The sequence below is a fragment of the Pristiophorus japonicus genome, chromosome 1, assembly GCF_044704955.1.
Source record: "Pristiophorus japonicus isolate sPriJap1 chromosome 1, sPriJap1.hap1, whole genome shotgun sequence".
Classification (NCBI taxonomy): Eukaryota; Metazoa; Chordata; class Chondrichthyes; family Pristiophoridae; genus Pristiophorus; species Pristiophorus japonicus.
The window spans coordinates 405,688,370-405,708,327 of NC_091977.1; the positions used below are offsets into that span (position 1 = coordinate 405,688,370).

General features: G+C 45.4%; 1 protein-coding gene across 4 annotated transcripts in view; it reads right to left on the reverse strand.

Annotated features, from left to right (window-relative positions):
* LOC139275003 (sodium/potassium-transporting ATPase subunit beta-1-interacting protein 3) overlaps positions 1-19,958 on the reverse strand; it is a 792,762-nt gene that overhangs the window by 721,477 nt on the left and 51,327 nt on the right. The gene's annotated exons all lie outside the window — the stretch shown is intronic.

A 19,958-nucleotide genomic window follows, 5' to 3' on the forward strand; every position in this document is an offset into this window, starting at 1 on the left:
ACTGTGCTTCAACGTAATTTAAAAAGAGCTGTGAGGCAAGATAAGGACTCATGGATTTGGGGGTGATATATTAGCCTAGATAAAGGATTGGTTAACAGACTGAAAACAGTGAAGGATAAATGGGTCATTTCCAGTTGGCAGGCTGTTACAAGGGTCAGTGATTGGGCCTCAGCTATTTACAATCTATATTAATGACTTAGATGAAGGGGCAGCATGGAATGTATCCACGTTTGCTGATGATACAAAGCTAGGTGGGAAAGTAAGCTGTGAGGAGGACACAAAGAGCCTGTAAAGGGATATAGACAGGTTAAATGAGTGGGCGATAAGATGGCAGATGGAGTATAATGTGGGGAAATGTGAAGTTATTCACTTTGGTAGGAAGAATAGAAAAATAGAATATTTTTTAAATGGTGAGAAACTAATAAATGTTGTTGTTCAGAGAGATTTAGGTGTCCTCGTGTAAGAAACTCATTAGGAAGCAAATAGCATGTTCGCCTTTATTGCAAGGGGGGTTGGAGTACAAGAGTAAGGAAGTCTTACTACAATTGTACAATCATCATCATAGGCAGTCCCTCGAAATTGAGGAAGACTTGCTTCTACTTTAAAAGTGAGTTCTCAGATAGCTGTATCGTCCAATGCAGGAATTAGTCTCTGTAACAGGTGGGGCAGACAGTGGTTGAAGGAAAGGGTGAGTGGGGAGCCTGGTTTGCCGCACGCTCCTTCCGTTCTCTGCGCTTGATTTCTGCATGCTCTCGGCGATGAGACTCGAGGTGCTCAGCACCCTCCCGGATGCTCTTCCTCCATTTTGGGCGGTTTTGCGTCAGGGATTCCCAGGTACTGGTGGGGATGTTGCACTTTATCAAGGAGGCTTTGAGGGTTTCCTTGAAACATTTCCTCTGCACACCTGGGGCTCGCTTGTGATGTAGGAGTTCCGAGTAGAGCGCTTGCTTAGGGAGTCTCGTGTCGGGCATGTAGACGATGTGGCCCGCCCAACGGAGCTGGTCGAGTGTGGTCAGTGCGTCGATGCTGGGGATATTGGCCTGAGCAAGAACACTGACATTGGTGCATCTATCCTCCCAATGGATTTGCAGGATCTTACGGGGGCAGTGCTGATGGTACTTCTCCAGCGTTTTGAGATATCTGCTGTATATGGTCCATGTCTCTGAGCCATATAGGAGGGCGGGTATCACTACTGCCCTGTAGACCATAAGCTTGGTGTCAGATTTGAGGTCCTGGTCTTCAAACACTCTCTTCCTCATGCGACCGAAGGCTGCGCTGGCACACTGGAGGCAGTATTGGACCTCGTCATCGATGTCTGCCCTTGCTGATAGTAGACACCCGAAGTATGGAAAATGGTCCACGTTGTCCAAGGCCGCGCCATAGATTTTGATGACTGGGGAGCAGTACTGTGTGGCGGGGTCAGATTGGTGAAGGACCTTTGTCTTACAGATGTTTAGTGTAAGGCCCATGCTTTCGTACGTCTCGATGAAGGTGTTGACGATGGCTTGGAGTTCGACCTCTGAGTGTGCGCAGATGCAAGCATTGTCCATGTACTGTAGTTCGATGACAGAGGATGGGACGACCTTGGATCTAGCCTGGAGGCAGCACAGATTTAACAGATTGCCATTGGTTCTATAGTTTAGTTCCACTCCAGCAAGGAACTTGTTGAGAGTGAGATGTACAGGACTTTGTACAGGGCTTTGGTGAGACCACACCTGGAGTACATTGCACAGTTTTGGTATCTGAGGAAGGACAGTGTGCCTAAGAAGCAATGCAATGAAGGTTTACTTGATTGATTCCTAGGATGAGAAGGTTGGCCTATGAGGAGAGATTGAGTATATTGGGCCTATACTCTCTGGAGTTTAGAAGAATGAGAGGTGATCTCATTGAAATATTTAAGATTCTGAGGAGGATTGACAGGGTTGATGCTGAGAGGTTGTTTACCCTGGCTGGAGAGTCTAGAACTAGGGGGCATAGTCTCAACATGAGGCGTCGGCCATTTAAGACTGAGATGAGGAGGAATTTCTTCACTTAGAGGGTTGTGAATCTTTGGCATTCTCTACCCAAAGGGCTGTGGATGCTGAGTCGTTGAGTATATTCAAGGCTGAGTTAGATAGATTTTTGGACTCTAGGGGAATCAAGGGATATGGGGATCAGGCAGGAAAGTGGAGTTGAGATTGAAGATCAGCAATGGTCTTATTGAATGGCGGAGCAGGCTTGAAGGCCATATGGCCTATTCCTGCTCCTAATTCTTATGTCCTTATGACATGATGAGGCACTATATAAATGTAAGTCTTTCTTTCTCTACATTGCTGAGTGAGAAATATTTTGTCAACATTGATATTGTAAGGTGTAGGTTTGAACCTATAATTCCTCATATACTATGTAATCTTAAGGTCATCCAAAACTCTGCTACTCATGTCCTACCTCATTCCAAGCCCTGTTCGCCCATCACCCCTGTACTCGCTGACTTATATTTGCTCCCGGTTAAGCCACACCTCGATGTTAAAATTCTTACGTTGTTTTCATAGAAACATAGAAAACATAGAAAATAGGTGCAGGAGCAGGCCATTCAGCCCTTCTAGCCTGCACCGCCATTCAATGAGTTCATGGCTGAACATGAAACTTCAGTACCCCCTTCCTGCTTTCTCGCCATACCCCTTGATCCCCCGAGTAGTAAGGACTTCATCTAACTCCCTTTTGAATATATTTAGTGAATTGGCCTCAACTACTTTCTGTGGTAGAGAATTCTACAGGTTCACCACTCTCTGGGTGAAGAAGTTTCTCCTCATTCAGGATAGTGATTTACATTCAAAGAGGAAATAGGATGAGGCATGAGTCCCTGGATGCATAGATAACAGGCTCAGACCACTGCAGTAATTAAAAACCCAGCATAATGGCATCGTCACCTTTAATACAGAGACTTGTATCTACTTAAAAAAATGATGTCATTTTAAGAATTCTGTCTCTTTGTAGTTCAAAAAAATATACATTTTACAAAACAAAGCAGCACAAATGTGATGATTTGTGACAACATGTAATACCCATATTCTATACACCCACTCTCTCCAAATTTTGTAGGTGATTAAAATACTGTGCACTTTATGTTCCATTCACTTGCATATTTTGTATATTATTTACCAAGCTTCATGACACACGGCAGCAGAAAGTTGGGAATGTGATGAACTGGCTCAATATGACTGATCTGCTACATCTTCCTTCTGTGAAGGAAGTTAAGTCAAAGTATTCTGTGACAATAAAGGTAATAAATCCACGTCAGCACAGTTTCACTGAAAGGCAGGCCATACCTAACAACCTCACTAGAATTCTTTGAGGATGTAGCAATTTGTGACCAATGAAGGTATTGAGATATTATATATTGAGAGTTAGTGGGACTGTATGCAACTTTAATGTTAAAGCTCACTAAATCAATGTGAGGGGTCGGGAGGGGCCAGGAAGAGAAACATTCAATCCAAATTTTAAAGTAAAAAGAAGATATATTCTAAGCTTTACATAAAATTTTGTAATCAGCATTAACCGGTTCTCTTTTATTCTCCTCTTTTTACCAACTTTTGCTCCGACATTATTGGGTCAGTTAATGCCAAGATTTCTTGTCCCATTTCTTCTGCTCCTGTAATGTGATCACATGAAAATACTGTTTTCTTGGTCTTCTAACAAGCACTCAGTTGAGTACTCACTCCTACAAGTATAACTGGATCAGGATGGTGGCAGGAATGAAACATCATCCACCTGTTACTGTTTTACTATTGTTTCTATTTTTAAAACCGGTATATTAAAAAATGGTTGAAAAACATTCAGGTAGCTATAAACTTCATTTCTGTTACCTAATCCTTTCCCCCCCTCGCCCCACCTCTGTAATCTCCTCCAGCCCCACAATTCTCTGAGATATCTATACTCCTTAATTATGATTGGTGGCCGTGCCTTCAGCTGACAAGTCTCTATGCTCTGGAAGTCCCTCCCTAAATCTCTACGTCTCTCTACCTCTCGTTCCTCCTTTCAGACGCTCATTAAAAGCTATCTCATCTGCTTTAATATCTCCTCTTCAACCTTCTGTTTCATTTTGCAACTATTCTGTCTCAACAGAGATATCTGACTGGGACCACTCCCATCTTTACTCAATAGTGCTTCTTAAATCTGGCAAGTGTCTGGATCTACACCGCATTTTGATACAAGATTTGTGACTTCATAGGGGAAATATTTGGGTGTCAGTGGCTGGAAGAGGTGATTAGGAAATATGAGAATGAACATTTGGCCTTAAGTTGTCTGATTGTACAGGCAGGATGGACGGACTTACGAAGAGCTCCTGGTAAGAACATTTCATTTTTTTCCCCATAATATTTGTTAAGATGGTGTTTTCAAAATCAACACAAACCCCAACATTTTGCATTCATTGGGATTTTTATCAGTTAAACCACAAACTAGGAGCCATAAATATTAGTGACTGGCATTCTAATGCACAACCAATGACACTGCAATGAAGTCATAGCTTGGGCTGTTGGGGTAGTTTGTTTCTTTCCATGAGCTCTCATATGGCTCAGTAGTCCTATACAGGAAAGAAAGATATGGTCCTATTTTAACTCGGATCGGGGTTGGTGCTTGAGGGGTCCAAAACAGGTAGTGCACCAAAAATGTGAAAGCTGGCAAGGCCCGGCTGAATTTACTAGCCAGGTCTCATTTACGTTTGATTTGTGGGCTGACTGCATCAGCTGCAGCCCACTTCCAGCACACAATTTTCATCAGGAATCCCGGCCCACTACTTAAAGGAGGAATGTCCCTCTTAAAGGGAGGTTGCATTCACTCAATATGAACCCTGCATTTGGCTTTTGCAATTTGTTTTCTGCTTCTAAAAGATGGCTGCAAAGAGGGATAAGCTTGCCCCCAGATTTCCTGATGCCTCCCTCGAGGTGCTGCTCGCTGCCATGAGGCCAGGAGGGAAGTGCTGTTTCCACTAAGTGGCAAGAGAAGGTCAAACAGTGTCACCGGGAAAACCTGATTGGAGGTGACAGAGGAAGTTAGCAACAGGAACATCGCCTCAAGACCTGGATACAGTGCCATAAGAGATTCAATGACATCATTAAATCAGGAAAGGTCAGTACACCTCCTCCCTTCCCCATCTCTTGCACTGCTCCTGCTCACAGTGCCTTTCCTGCCACCTCCACCATTCAAAACAATCACCACCCCTCCATCACTTCCCTCACCAACAACCACAAGCCCATACAATACCTCATATAATTACTTGTGTGCCTCGCACATTTTTCTTTTAGTGGCCAGACCCCAGACGTCCACTTTTCTGACCCGCTCAGCAGAGCCAGGGGAGGATGGTACACTGCGTATGGCGAGTTGTCTCCTGGGCTGTCCCTGTTATCAGTGCCTGCTCCTGCTCACTTGTGCCAAGTGTTTCACCTGGTGCAGGCCCCTGTAACTCGCTATCTCTGCCCCCGGGGTGCCAATGACTGCGCTCGTGCTTGAGAGGGATGCATATCACTAGATCAGGAATGGTATAAAGTGGGTAAAGCACTCAATGTTTTAACACAAAGAAATTAAAAGCTTTCATTCATTTATATTCTCAATGTGTTGACAGAATACCATGCAATAAATTTCCTCAAAGTGTTCTTTAAGTCCTGATTATGGATGCAGTTAATTAGCATTCTTCTTGGAGAACGAGAGGAGGGGAAAGTCTAAAAGATGGGTCAATAGAGGGTATCAAGCTGAAATGAATAATGCATTAAGAGCATCACAAAGAGATTGCTTTGGGTTTTTACATCCGCATTAAAGAATTTATTTTATTTGTAGATGTGAATTTGTAAGTAAAACTGCAGTCACTAATAATGAGAAGGCTTTGGCTTCCATTTGTTTAGGCTGTGCATTGAGGAAACAGTATCCCACAGATTTACTTTAATCCATTTGGTATTTACACAGGTCAGAGCAGTTATGCCTCAGGACCAATTAGGATTGGAAACCTCGACTAAATCGATGAGACTGCAGACACAGGGGAAACCAGAGTAATCAGAACTGATGGTCTTTAATTCTAAAAGTCTCACATAAAAACTCTGAAGGAGTGACCCTCAAGACTCAGAATGAAAGACCATCCATGGGACACCAAAATGCAATTATTGCAGGTGCTGGCAGCTCAGTAGACAGGAGAATTTATCTAACAGGCCATGACCCAACTTCATAATAGACACACAGGATGGGAAAGCAAAAGCCCTCAGATTATATCTAAAACTCTGCACTTGGTATGATTGTGATTTATTCTTTTGCATCTTTACTAGAAATGACTTCTGTAAATAATGTTCTCCTGTATCCTGTTCCCTCATCACCAAAGAGCAACAACTGCAACTTTACACAAATCGGCAGCATAAAAATAGCAATAGTGATTCCTCCACTCAGACATGCAAATAATAATAAAGTAAGAAAGCCGAATAATAAATGGTTCCAACTGTATCTATCAAAAGGAATTAAGATAAACAACTGCCTTATACTCAATTAAAATTAGGCATTTGTTACATTTCTTCCACAGTTTAAGAATACAAGGAGGATAGATTCTAACTTTCACCACTGGGCAGAAAACTGGCGGTAGCAGATCGGTCACCTATTACACGCCCCCCCCCCCCGTTGCATGCCGCCCCGCTACACACTCCCCATTACACACCCCTGTTACACACACCCCCATTACACGCCCCCGTTACACGCCCCCGTTACACGCCCCCGTTACATGCCCCCATTACACGCCCCCTGTTACACGCCCCCCGTTACATGCCCCCCCGTTACACACCTCATTACGACCCCCCGTTATATGGCCCCATTACATGTCCCCCCCTGTTATATGTACCGCCCCTTACATGCCCCCATTACACGCCCCCACTACATGCCCCCGTTACACGCCCCGCCATTACATGCCCTACCTGTTTTACGTCCCCGTTACATGCACTGCCTCCATTACACGCCTGCCCATTACATGCCCCCTCCATTACAGGCCCCGCCCATTACACGCCCCGTCAGTTACAATCCCCCGTTACAAGCCCCTGGTACATATACTGCCCATTACATGCCGCCCCGTTACACGCCCCCATTATATGTCCCCGTTACACGCCCCCCCGCATTACACGCCCCCCCGCATTACACGCCCCCCCCCATTACACGCCCCCATTACATGGCCCTGTTACACGTGCACGTTACACACACCCCCGTTACACAGCCCCTGTTACATGCCCCCCTTTACACACCCCACCCATTACATGCCCCGTCATTTTTACACCACCGTTACATGCCCCTGTTGCACATATCGCCCTTACACGCCCCGTTACAAGCCCCCGTTACATGCCCTCCATCATACACTCCCGTTATACGCCATGCCCATTACACGTCCCGCCTGTTACACGCCACTGTTACACGCACCATCTATTACACGCCCCATTTACATGCCACCCGTTACATGCCTCCCCGTTACATGCCACCATTACACATCCCGCATTACACGCCCCATTACATGTCCTGCATTACACGCATTATATACTCTGCATCACACGCCCCCCCCCCTGTTACACGCCCTGTTACATGCATCCCATTAAATGCCCCGGGTTACACCCCCCCCCCCGTTACACGCTGCCCCCCCCTTACATAGAAACATAGAAGCATAGAAACAAAGAAAGATAGAAAATAGGTGCAGGAGTAGGCCATTCGGCCCTTTGAGCCTGCACCACCATTCAATAAGATCATGGCTGATCGTGCAACTTCAATGCCCCATTCCTGTTTTCTCTCCATACCCCTTGATCCCTTTAGCCATAAGGGCCACATCTGACTCCTTTTTGAATATATCTAATGAACTGGCCTCAACAACTTTCTGTGGTAGAGAATTCCACAGGTTCACCACTCTCTGAGTGAAGAATTTTCTCCTCAGCTCAGTCCTAAATGGCTTACCCCTTATCCTTAGACTGACCCCTGGTTCTGGACTTCCCCAACATTGGGAACATTCTTCCTGCATCTAACCTGTCCAATCCCGTCAGAATTTTATATGTTTCTATGAGATCCCCTCTCATTCTTCTAAATTCCAGTGAATATAAGCCTAGTCGATCCAGTCTTTCTTCATATGTCAGTCCTGCCATCCCGGGAATCAGTCTGGTGAACCTTCGCTGCACTCCCTCAATCGCAAGAATGTCCTTTCTCAGATTAGGAGACCAAAACTGTACACAATATTCAAGGTGTGGCCTCACCAAGGCCCTGTACAACTGCAGTAAGACCTCCCTGCTCTTATACTCAAATCATCTCGCTATGAAGGCCAACATGCCATTTGTCTTCTTCACCACCTGCTGTACCTACATGCCAACTTTCAATGAGTAATGTACCATGACACCCAGATCTCGCTGCACCTCCCCTTTTCCTAATCTGTTACCATTCAGATAATATTCTGCCTTCCTGTTTTTGCCACCAAAGTGGATAATCTCACATTTATCTACATTATTCTACATCTGCCATGCATTTGCCCATTCATCTAACCTGTCCAACTCACCCTGCAGCCTCTTAGTATCCTCCTCACAGCTCACACTGCCATCCAGCTTAGTGTCATCTGCGAACTTGGAGATATTACATTCAATTCCTTTGTCTAAATCATTAATGTACCCCCACTAGTCACTGCCTGCCATTCTGAAAAGGACCCATTTATTCCTACTATTTGCTTCCTGTCTGCCAACCAGTTCTCTATCTACATCAATACATTACCCCCAATACCATGTGCTTTAATTTTGCACACTAATCTCTTGTGTGGGACCTTGTCAAAAGCCTTTTGAAAGTCCAAATGCACCACATCCACTGATTCTCCCTTGTCCACTCTACTAGTTACATCCTCAAAAAATTCCAGAAGATTTGTCCAGCATGATTTCCCTTTCATAAATCCATGCTGACTTGGAGCGATCCTGTCACTGCTTTCCAAATGCACTGCTATTTCATCTTTAATAATTGATTCGAACATTTTCCCCACTACTGATGTCAGGCTAATTGGTCTATAATTCCATGTTTTCTCTCTCCCTCCTTTTTTAAAAAGTGGGGTTACATTAGCTACCCTCCAGTCCATAGGAACTGATCCAGAGTCTATAGAATGTTGGGAAATGACCACTAATGTATCCACTATTTCGAGGGCCACTTCCTCAAGTATTCTGGGATGCAGACTATCAGGCCCTGGGGATTTATCGGCCTTCAATCCCATCAATTTCCATAACACAATTTCCTGACCCCCATTATACACCCCCCCCATTACACGCCCCCGTTACATGCCCAACCCATTACACGCCCTGCCTGTAACATGCCCCCCCACCCCGTTACACACCCCGCCCGTTACACGTCCCATTCATTACACGCCCCGCCCATTTACATCCTGTCCGTTACACGCCCTGCTGTTACATGTCCCACCCGTTACACGCCCCACCCGTTACATGTTTCTTATGCCGAGACCTACACCGTTTTCAACGTAACTTGGAAGTCCACCTCATGTGGGGTGAAATTCCATTAATGCAGCACATTGCAGCAATGTCTGTCGGGTCATAGCAACACAATGCAAAATTCTAAAACTGAGCACTCATGGTTTTGCCGATTTTGAAAATACAATTGATCACTCTGCGTTGCTTGAAGTGGCTTTGATTCTAAATCTGCCATAATGGCCCTTAGCAACACTGAACGGCTGGGATGCAGAGATATCCCTTGCACCTAACATTGCTAGGGCACTAATGGAGGGAAATACCTCGTGTAACGTATTTCCCTCATTTGCATGGACTCATAATATTACCAACTTGTGGACGAGAGCATTATGTACCCACCACCAGTATGGTTGGAGTTTTTGACAGACAGAAAGCGGGATGGGGATTCAACATAATCTGGCTTTGTCCTAAAATCTGCCCCTGCCTGCCCTTAAATTGTTCCATTTATAGCACATTTTTGCAGTTTCACATCATTAGCCAAGGCATATTAGACCCCAGGCATAGGCCCGTTCCTGGGCAGAGCCTTGTGCCTGGAAAAGGGTGCCTAACTGTAGCCATTATTACAGACCAGAGCAGCCTGCAGCAGGAGTAACGGCTGCCGATGTCTGGCTTTTCTGGCTGTTGCCTAAGGACAATGGCTCTAATCTTTGTAGTGATGTCCCTGAAAGATTATTTGCTGCCTGTCCCCCTCCAGGTCCTTTGATCTGCAAGGGCCGAGACAGAGGGCCTATGTCATACATCAAAATGGGGACACTACCAGTGCTGGAGCAGGAAAATGAGACAATGTTATAATGTATTTGCTCCATGAGCTTTTTGCTTAAGAATTCATAGCAACACATTGCTATTAAGAACTAGTTGGTTTATTAGCAAAAGGTTTAATAATCACACTACACATTACCAGTTCATCAGGCAGGTTCGCAACCACCTGCCTCATCGTGGATCCCCTGAATCCAACTGGCTGGGGTTTTATTGAGTCTTGTGAACATCACGTGACTGGCTAAGCCACTCACAACTCAACAGCTCTACAACTATTTTGAGCATAACTTTAATTCAAGTGTCCCTTTTGGTACTCAGGTGCATACATTACAAATGTAAAGATGAGACCTAGTGTCATGGGTCTCCACCCCTTTTCCTCGCCTGTATCCTCGGAAACTGAGCATTCCCCAACTGCATTGGACAGGAAAGTCAGTCCCAAGATGTCTCAGAATTGTGGCCCCAAATTTCTTCAGAGATTCCTTTGGACTCGCACCATAAATCTGGGATTTTTCAGTTGGCACAGAATGGAGACCAGTAAACGAAGTGAGATGAGGTGTACCGACCTCCAAAAGGACAAAATGGAACCCATTGAGGGGGTCCAGGCAATTGGAATGGTTAGTTTTTAAAAATGATTTAATGGTTCTTGCATTGGAGACTGAAAGGGAGATGACTGGAATCTTGGCAGTTGAGGGTGGGGCTTTGGCAGCCAACCCCTTCCGCCCTCATCCAACGGTGGGAAGTTCCAGATTTTCTGCTGCACGTACCCTGCACTTTCTGACCCCATGTAGATGAGGTGCCCTCCCACTGACCTCACAAACTCAAGCTATATCAGTGCTGCAGAGCACTGGTGAATCTGGCTTAACCAACACGAAGGTGGCCTACTATTTTCATTAATATCCCTTAGATTAGTTCAAAGACAAAAGAAAACAATATGGATTAGATTTCTCAATTATAACACTGTGCTGTTAGATCAAGTAGTGTCTTTGTTTGCAGTCATTAGCTCAACTGTATAGAACTATCAGGATTTAAGGATTCCACGGATTCTGGGTCCCGAACCTTATGGAAACGACTAGGTCATTACAATGCCAAACTCTAGCTGACTGATGAACTACCAGTTCAACAGAATGTTCGCTCGATCTTATGTTACAAATTATAAATGATGAAGTGCTATCAACAACAGATGTTAAATCCACTGAAAGCTGTAATCTCTCAAGGCTAGGGACACAGTGCATTGCGCAGATATAAACCACAGCAGTAGCTGGAACTATATGTGCTGCTGAAGCAAAGCTCCTTTGCAATGTCTATACCTTCATGATCCTTAATTATTGAAAAAGTCAAAGAAAGAACATTGAAAAATACAAGGCTTTTATTTAACTGTTAAAAATAGCAAGACAAGGAATGAAAAGAGAGAGACTGACAGAGCATTAAATAGAACAGAAATAGTAACCCAGAGAAACTGAGGTGAAAACAGACAAAAATTAAACAAAGGTAAAGACGACTGCAAACAAATGACAAAGAAACAGGAAAGATGCAGAGTTAAAATCAACCAAGATAGCAGAAAGGGTTTCGGCTGGATTGTAATTTAAAAACTGAGGTGCTATGCTTGTTTGGCATGCACTCAGACATTTAGTGATTTCCTTCTTTTTAAGCTGAAACACTTTAAATTGGTGCTTGATTGGTCGGTGGTTTGGCAGCTGAGGGTGATATAATAGCTGTTATAGAAAGAGTGTGAAGCAGTGGAAAGGTTTTGGTCGGTTTGCAGAAAGAAACAGCCAATTTAGAAAATTCTTAGCATTTTTTAATACTTGATCACAACAAGCAGCAGGTAAGAGAAAATGCCAGTAAAAGATTGAGGAGGTGCAATTCTTAAAAGAGCTGCAATATCACATGACCATTTATGACTTGCAAATAAGTGCTCATTATACCCCTTAATGTAACGGGCTGCTACAGAATTGTCTTTAGACTTGAACATAATTAATGAGTTTGGTATTAAATATTAATATTCAGTTGATAGTCATGGTGAAGATGATCAGAAAACAACTATAAAGATATTTGTAGTAGTGATGAGCATTTAAAGAAAGAACTTGAATTTATATAATTCCTTTCACAACCTTAGAACATCGATAAGCATGTTACGGCCAATGAAGTACTTTTGAAGTGTAGTCACTGTTGTAATGTAGAGAAACGCAGCAGACAATTTGCACACAGCAAGATCCCACAAACAGCAATGAGATTGAAAAAGAAAATGCTGGAAATACTCAGCAGATCAAGTAACACCTGTGGAGAGAGAAACAGAGTTAACGTTTCAGGTCGATGAACATTAATGCTGTTTCTTTCTCCACAGATGCTGCTTGACCAGTTGAGTATTTGCAGCATTTTCAGTTTTTATTTCAGATTTCCAGATTCACAGTATTTTGCTTTTATATCAGGAATGTGATTTTATTTCAGAGAGATTGGTTGAGGGATATATTTTGGCAAGAATCCTGGAGAGAACTTCCTGTGTTTGTTTGAATAGTGCTGTGGATCTTTAATGTCCAGCTGAGAGGGCAGACGGGGCCTCGGTTTAACATCTCATCCGAAAGGTGGATTTAATTTAGCTCCTTCAACTTTCAAGTCTAGAAATCCACTTGTTCTTCTTCCCCAGATTCCTACATTCATCAGAAGGAAGGGTTGGGTTTTGTCAGATCAAAAAGCTATTTTCTGAATTAATCTTGGATGTACTGTATTACTTTGATATCCTGTAGTTTGATACAATGTTTAGCATGTTGCCAAGAAACTCTTTTTTTCCATACTGATTGTTATCTTCAGAACAATGAGCCAGAGCAAACTCAGACTGGATGACCACAGGGGAATAACATTTTCAAAATTGGAAAATCACTGGCACAAACCTTCAACTCTGTGCCATGTTTCAAAATACCTTTTAAAACCGATTTTCTCCAAACTGAGATGCAGAGGCCAAAGATCTGCAGCCTTTCTGGCACACTCCCATCATAACATCAGCGGGAATGTGCTGGACAAGCCTTAACTTAGGCTGGCAACTGGATATGCCAGGTCCTGGCCTCGCAAGGGAGTTTCTGCTCAGACTTGTTGGAGCCGGAGCTAAAGTCCACCCCATACATGGCCATCAGCACAGGAGGTGTGTGTGGACTATCAACACATCCCTGTGGAGCATTGATAGTGGGATGATTGGTGAGACTAGGTGTACCAGGCTGCTGAGTGACAGAAGTGGTGCTCACCTGGGGTCCAGGCTGGATAACAGTGCCTGGACCCCTAAAGATTTCAGGTTGTCATTTATTTTAATTTTTAAAGTAGCCCCTTTACAAAGGGTGCTGGGGGGCAGTGTTTTCACCTTTCTGGGAGTGAGGGAGGGGAGCGGGATGCAGGGACAACTATCCCCCTCAGGCAGGCAGAGTACATTGCGGTTTCTGACTTCCAGGTGCAGGCCGCCACCAGAGATGTCTCCGTGGTGGTGCAGTTGTCCGCCATTGGGATTCAAAATCATCGTAGACAGTCCCTCGAAATCGAGGAAGGCTTGCTTCCACTCGAAAAGTGAGTTCTCAGGTGACTGTACAGTCCAAGAGGGGAAATTACAGTCTCTGTCACAGGTGGGACAGACAGTCTTTGAAGGAAAGGGTGGGTGGGGAGTCTGGTTTGCCGCACGCTCCTTCTGCTGCCTGCACTTGTTTTCTGCATGCTCTCGGCGACGAGACTCAAGGTACTCAGCGCCCTCCTGGCTGCTCTTCCTCCACTTAGGGCGGTCTTTGGCCAGGGACTCCCAGGTGCCTATGGGGATGTTGCAGTTTACCAAGGAGGCTTTGAGGGTGCCCTTAAAACATTTTTTCTGCCCACCTGGGGCTCGCTTGCCGTGTAGGAGTTCCATAGAGCATAGAAACATAGAAACATAGAAAATAGGTGCAGGAGTAGGCCATTCGGCCCTTCTAGCCTGCACCGCCATTCAATGAGTTCATGGCTGAACATGCAACTTCAGTACCCCATTCCTGCTTTCTCACCATACCCCTTGATTCCCCTAGTAGTAAGGACTTCATCTAACTCCTTTCTGAATATATTTAGTGAATTGGCCTCAACAACTTTCTGTGGTAGAGAATTCCACAGGTTCACCACTCTCTGGGTGAAGAAATTCCTCCTCATCTCGGTCCTAAATGGCTTCCCCCTTATCCTTAGACTGTGTCCCTTGGTTCTGGACTTCCCCAACATTGGGAACATTCTTCCTGCATCTAACCTGTCTAACCCCGTCAGAATTTTAAACGTTTCTATGAGGTCCCCTCTCATTCTTCTGAACTCCAGTGAATACAAGCCCAGTTGATCCAGTCTTTCTTGATAGGTCAGTCCCGCCATCCCGGGAATCAGTCTGGTGAACCTTCGCTGCACTCCCTCAATAGCAAGAATGTCCTTCCTCAGGTTAGGAGACCAAAACTGTACACAATACTCCAGGTGTGGCCTCACCAAGGCCCTGTACAATTGTAGCAACACCTCCCTGCCCTTGTACTCAAATCCCCTCGCTATGAAGGCCAACATGCCATTTGCTTTCTTAACCGCCTGCTGTACCTGCATGCCAACCTTCAATGACTGATGTACCATGACACCCAGGTCTCTTTGCACCTGCCCTTTTCCTAATCTGTCACACAGCATCAAAATCCACAGCACGGCCTTGGACAACGTGAACCACTTTCCAAACCTCGGGAGCCTACTATCAGCAAGGGCAGATATCGACGACGAGGTCCAACACCACCTCCAGTGCACCAGCGCCACCTTCGGTCACCTGAGGAAGAGAGTGTTCGAAGATCAGGCCCTCAAATCTTGCTTTGGGAGTCTTGTGTCAGGCATGCGAACAATGTGGCCTGCCCAACGAAGCTGGTCGAGTGTGGTCACTGCTTCGATGCTGGGGATGTTGGTCTGATCAAGAACACTGACGTTGGTGCATCCTCCCAGGGGATTTGCAGGATCTTGCGGAGACATCGTTGGTGGTATTTCTCCAGCGATTTGAGGTGTCTTCTGTACATGGTCCATGTCTCTGAGCCATACAGGAGGGCAGGTATCACTACAGCCCTGTAGACCATGAGCTTGGTGCCAGATTTGAGGGCCTGATCTTCGAACACTCTCTTCCTCAGGTGACCGAAGGTGGCGCTGGTGCACTGGAGGTGGTGTTGGACCTCGTCGTCGATATCTGCCCTTGCTGATAGTAGGCTCCCGAGGTTTGGAAAGTGGTTCATGTTGTCCAAGGCCGTGCTGTGGATTTTGATGCTGTGTGGCGGGGTCAGCTTGGTGGAGGACCTTTGTCTTACGGACTTGTCTTTGTTTAGTGTAAGGCCCAGGCTTTCGTATTCCTCAGTGAAGATGTTGATGATGGCTTGGAGTTCAGCCTCTGAATGTGCGCAGATGCAAGCGTCGTCTGTGTACTGTAGTTTGATGACAGAGGATGGGATGGTCTTGGATCTAGCCTGGAGGCAACCTCTGTAGTAGGGTACCTCTGGCTTACCACAGAAAATCTTCTAGGGTCAGTGGTAGAGGTTCCTGGCAGGCACATCCCTGGGATGCAGCCTTCCTCCCACGGCCCCACCAACTACACGCAGATTTTCAGCTCTGTGAACATAAGAACATAAGAAATAGGAACAGGAGTAGGCCATTCAGCCCTTCAAGCCTGCTCCCCATTCAATAAGATCATGGCTGATCTTCTACCTCAACTCCACCTTCCCGCACTATCTCCATATCCCTTGGTTATATTTAAGAGCTGCATAGAGTGGTCTAGAAATCCGATCATGCCCAGATTCAGTCGAGCGGTGGGCTGGACGTGCACTGCACCTGCCTGTTACAATTGATTCAGACAGCACATAATATTTGTGTCTGCAGTCTATGGCACCTTGCACCTTGGGGAAGCCTGCCATGCGGGCTAAGCTCACTCACCTACTTTGCTCTGTCCATTGGGAAGGAGATGTAGCTTTTTCACCTGGCCCAGAGAATCTCCATGATCTCCCTGGTACACTGATGCACTGCAAACTGTGAAATGTCGCTGATGCCAGCAGTTGCAGCCTGAAAAGAGCCTATGGCATAAAAGTTAAGGGCCACGATGACCTTGACAGCCATAGTCAGTGCTGTCTATGCCTTGGTGTGGGGCTCAAGTTGTGGCTCAGGTGACATAACTGAGGGTGACATAGCTCAGTGACAGCCTCCTTGGGGAAGTGAAGACACCTGAGGCATTGCTCCTCAGTGAAGTTCAGGTTGGAGAAGTGCTCACTGAAGACCCATTTTTGGATATAGCCTCCTGGGAAGTTCCCTCCTCCTCCTCCTCCCTCTTCTGGAAATGGCTCTCTGCTGTCTTCCTTGCTGCAACCCTTTGTCCTCCTGCCCCGAAGGCAGCCCAACAGACCACCCAAGGCTGCTGCCAAAAAATGAGCAACACCAATAAAATCTTACTCTGTTTAGAAAAAGTGAACTTTGCAGAGTGATAAAACAAACCAAAACTACCCATAAGTTAACTAGCAGCCTGAAATGAGAAACCAGCAACTAACCTGTACGTTCTGCATGAACCGTTCAAATATTGCTGGTGAGGGGGGCCTTCCTGCCAGTTAGCACCTCATTGTGCTGTGCTGGTTCAGCATGTGGCATGTGAAGCGTTGGAGCATTCAAAGATTGAAAACAAGTCCTGCAAGAAGCGTAGTGCAGGTACCCTAATTTAATTTAAATTAAATACTCTTCCCTTTAAATAATCCGGACATGCACTCCTGACCCCAGTGTATCCACCTTGTCCAATATGGCGGGCATCACACTTCTGGCTGGAAATGTGCAAGCTCTTCCTACCCTCCATATTGGGACCCTTGTAGGTCAGTTAGCATCCAAAAAAACGGGTGCTACGCATCTGAATTTATAAGCTGCTGTCTTTTTTTCTGCGAATGTAAGAGGCACGGACATACTAACTTATAAGATACATTCACATTGTGCCTATTTATTAAGTGTCCTGTACAACGGTAACCACTTACTCTTTTGAATGCTTCGTGATCGCTGCAGATTTCAAATACACTAGTTGTCACACAGCATGCACAAAAATAATGCTTTCATGATGTAATGCTGGATAGTGACAAATGGAGCATTTTCTCAGTGGAAGATCGTGGCTTTGAAGCTGTGCCCTACACTTAGATAAGGGTTTCCAGTTTGATTATTCATGGGTGAAGAGATTTCTAACAGAGGGCAGGAGAATATTCTTCACACAGAGCTGTGAGGCAGTGAAATTTACTTCCAGGATTAGTGAGTGAGACAGAAACTATATCAACATTCAAGATTAGCTTGGATAGATGGATGAAGGAAAAGGGGATGAAGAAATATGGGATTAGGGCTGGTAATTGTGATTCGGACTATTTGTTCACATGGATGATAAATGCCAACACGGACGAGTGTGGCCTAATGGCCTGTTGTCATGTTGTAGCATCTATGAACAGTAAAAGAAAAAAAACGAAAGACTTGCATTTATATAGCACCTTTCATGACCACCGGACATTTCAAAGCCCTTTATAGCCAATGAAATACTTTTGCAGAAGCAAAATATTGCGGATGCTGGAATGCTGCAATGTAGTCACTGTTAGAATGTGGGAAACACGGCAGTCAATTTACTCACTGCAAGCTATCACAAACAGCAATGTGATCATGACCAGATAATTTGTTTTTATTATGTTGATTGAGGGATAAATATTGGCCAGGTCACCAGGGATAACTCGCCTGCTCTTCTTCAAAATAGTGCTATGGGATCTTTTACACCCACCTGAAAGAGCAGACAGGGCTTCAGTTTAATGTCTCATCTGAAAGACAGCACCTCCGACAGTGTAACACTCCCTCAGCACTGCACTGGAGTGTCAGCTTAGATTTTTGTGCTCAAGTCCCTGGAGTGGGACTATGAACCCACAACCTTTCAACTCAGAGGCGAGAGTGCTACCAACTGAGCCACAGCTGAGCTAACACAGCTGACACACTATTTCAACGTTTGAATGGAATAAAACTAATTCTTCCATAACCGAGTTATGGGCATTTAATTGCACCAGATTAAATATGAGTATTGTTCCCCTGTTGGCTCTGCAAGTTTATATAGTAATTAGGTGAGCCATACAGAACAGGAGAGTCCCAGTTCAATCTTCAGTCTGTGTTGAGCTAGCTGGTCTCAGTAAGGATGGCAGTAATGGGACAACAATTGGCAGGGTTGCTTGCTTCACATGTGTGGGTGTCAGGTGAAGACAGAAATGGGTTGGGCGGCAACATGCCCCGAGGGTCAAAAAATCTGGTGACATTTTATTCACTGAGGAGTGAAGAGAGGAGAAAAATAGCAGATAAAATTGATGTAAAAAGGAAAAAAAATCCATGTCATAGTGACTTAAAGGTCTAGATGTTTGATCTGAAGCTGCTGCGCATCTATCTGAAACCTTCACATAACTGTTGAAAATTAGAAACTGGAAACCAGCTCGGCCTAACTATTGGGTGCCTTTAATTCCACGCTACATGAGAGACTGGGGGGGGGGGTGGGGGGCGGGGGGGCAAAATTGTCCCGCGCCCCGATTGTGGCCGATAACCTGCCGGGGTCGGGACTTTTATCGCCCGGCCCGGAAGTCCCACCCCAAATGCAAAATTGGGCCTTATGCCCCTCAAAGGAAGTGGAGCACTGTCTCCAGTGCTCTGCTTCCTTTGAGGGGCACTCCCGGGGCGGTAGCATGGCACTGAGTCCAGCTCGCTAACACGCTACAACACCCCTCCCCTTCAATTAAAGGTGAGGGCTGCTGCGCACTCTGCCAGGAATTTGTCAGACCGGGCCAGCAGCCCAGCACCTAAGACAGAGTGCCAGGCTGCATGATGGTGGCCTGGTCCACGCTAGGGCCACCATGGTCAGGCCAACTCAAGAGTTGACTGACCAACAAAGATGACAGCCGGGGGCACAGCAGAATTCCCCTTTAAACAGCGCCCCGGGAGCGGATGTTGACATTAGCCTGCGCCAGCCTCATGGCAGTTTACCCCGCAGGGCGTTTAGGGTCGGCATGGGGCAGTGAAGGGTCGCCGCGCACGATGATGACATAATCGTCGGTTGCACAGCAACCCAGGGCACTAACCACAGGGTGAGGCTCTGCCGGGACAGCACCTCCCAAACCTCCGGTTCAATTTCCCGGGAGGCAGTAGCGCCCTTCCCCCCTGCCCGGGTGAAAACGGCCTTGCGCTTCATTTTTTAGGCCCTCCCCACTCTCCTGGAGGCGCTAATGGGGCTATAAAAAGGGGCAATTTCACCCCCCTGGGAGTTCTTCAGCCTCTAGTTGCATTCAGTAGCCTCCATCAGATGATGTAAGATTAGAATTTTGTAACTGTTTGTTTTAGACCTGATTTCAATTTTGTAAAACGAGCTGTATTCTGTCCCATTGGATTGAGCAGAAACATGAAACTGACAGCAAAAATTGAACTGTTGCTATGCTTCAATTCTCATAATATAGCTTCAACAGCTGTTTCACTGTGGCAACTTGTACTTTCTTTGTGGAATTCTCCAAGTATTCCACAAGGTATTTTTGTGCAGGCAGCATGGTCATTTTAAAACATTATTACTTTGGTTGAAATTCCTATGTGTATAATAATATTTTTATGTAAAATTCCTGGATGCACTACTTGAAGAAAGGTATTAATCAACTTCAAACATACAGGTTAATGACTTTGTTATAAAAAAGCACATAGGAA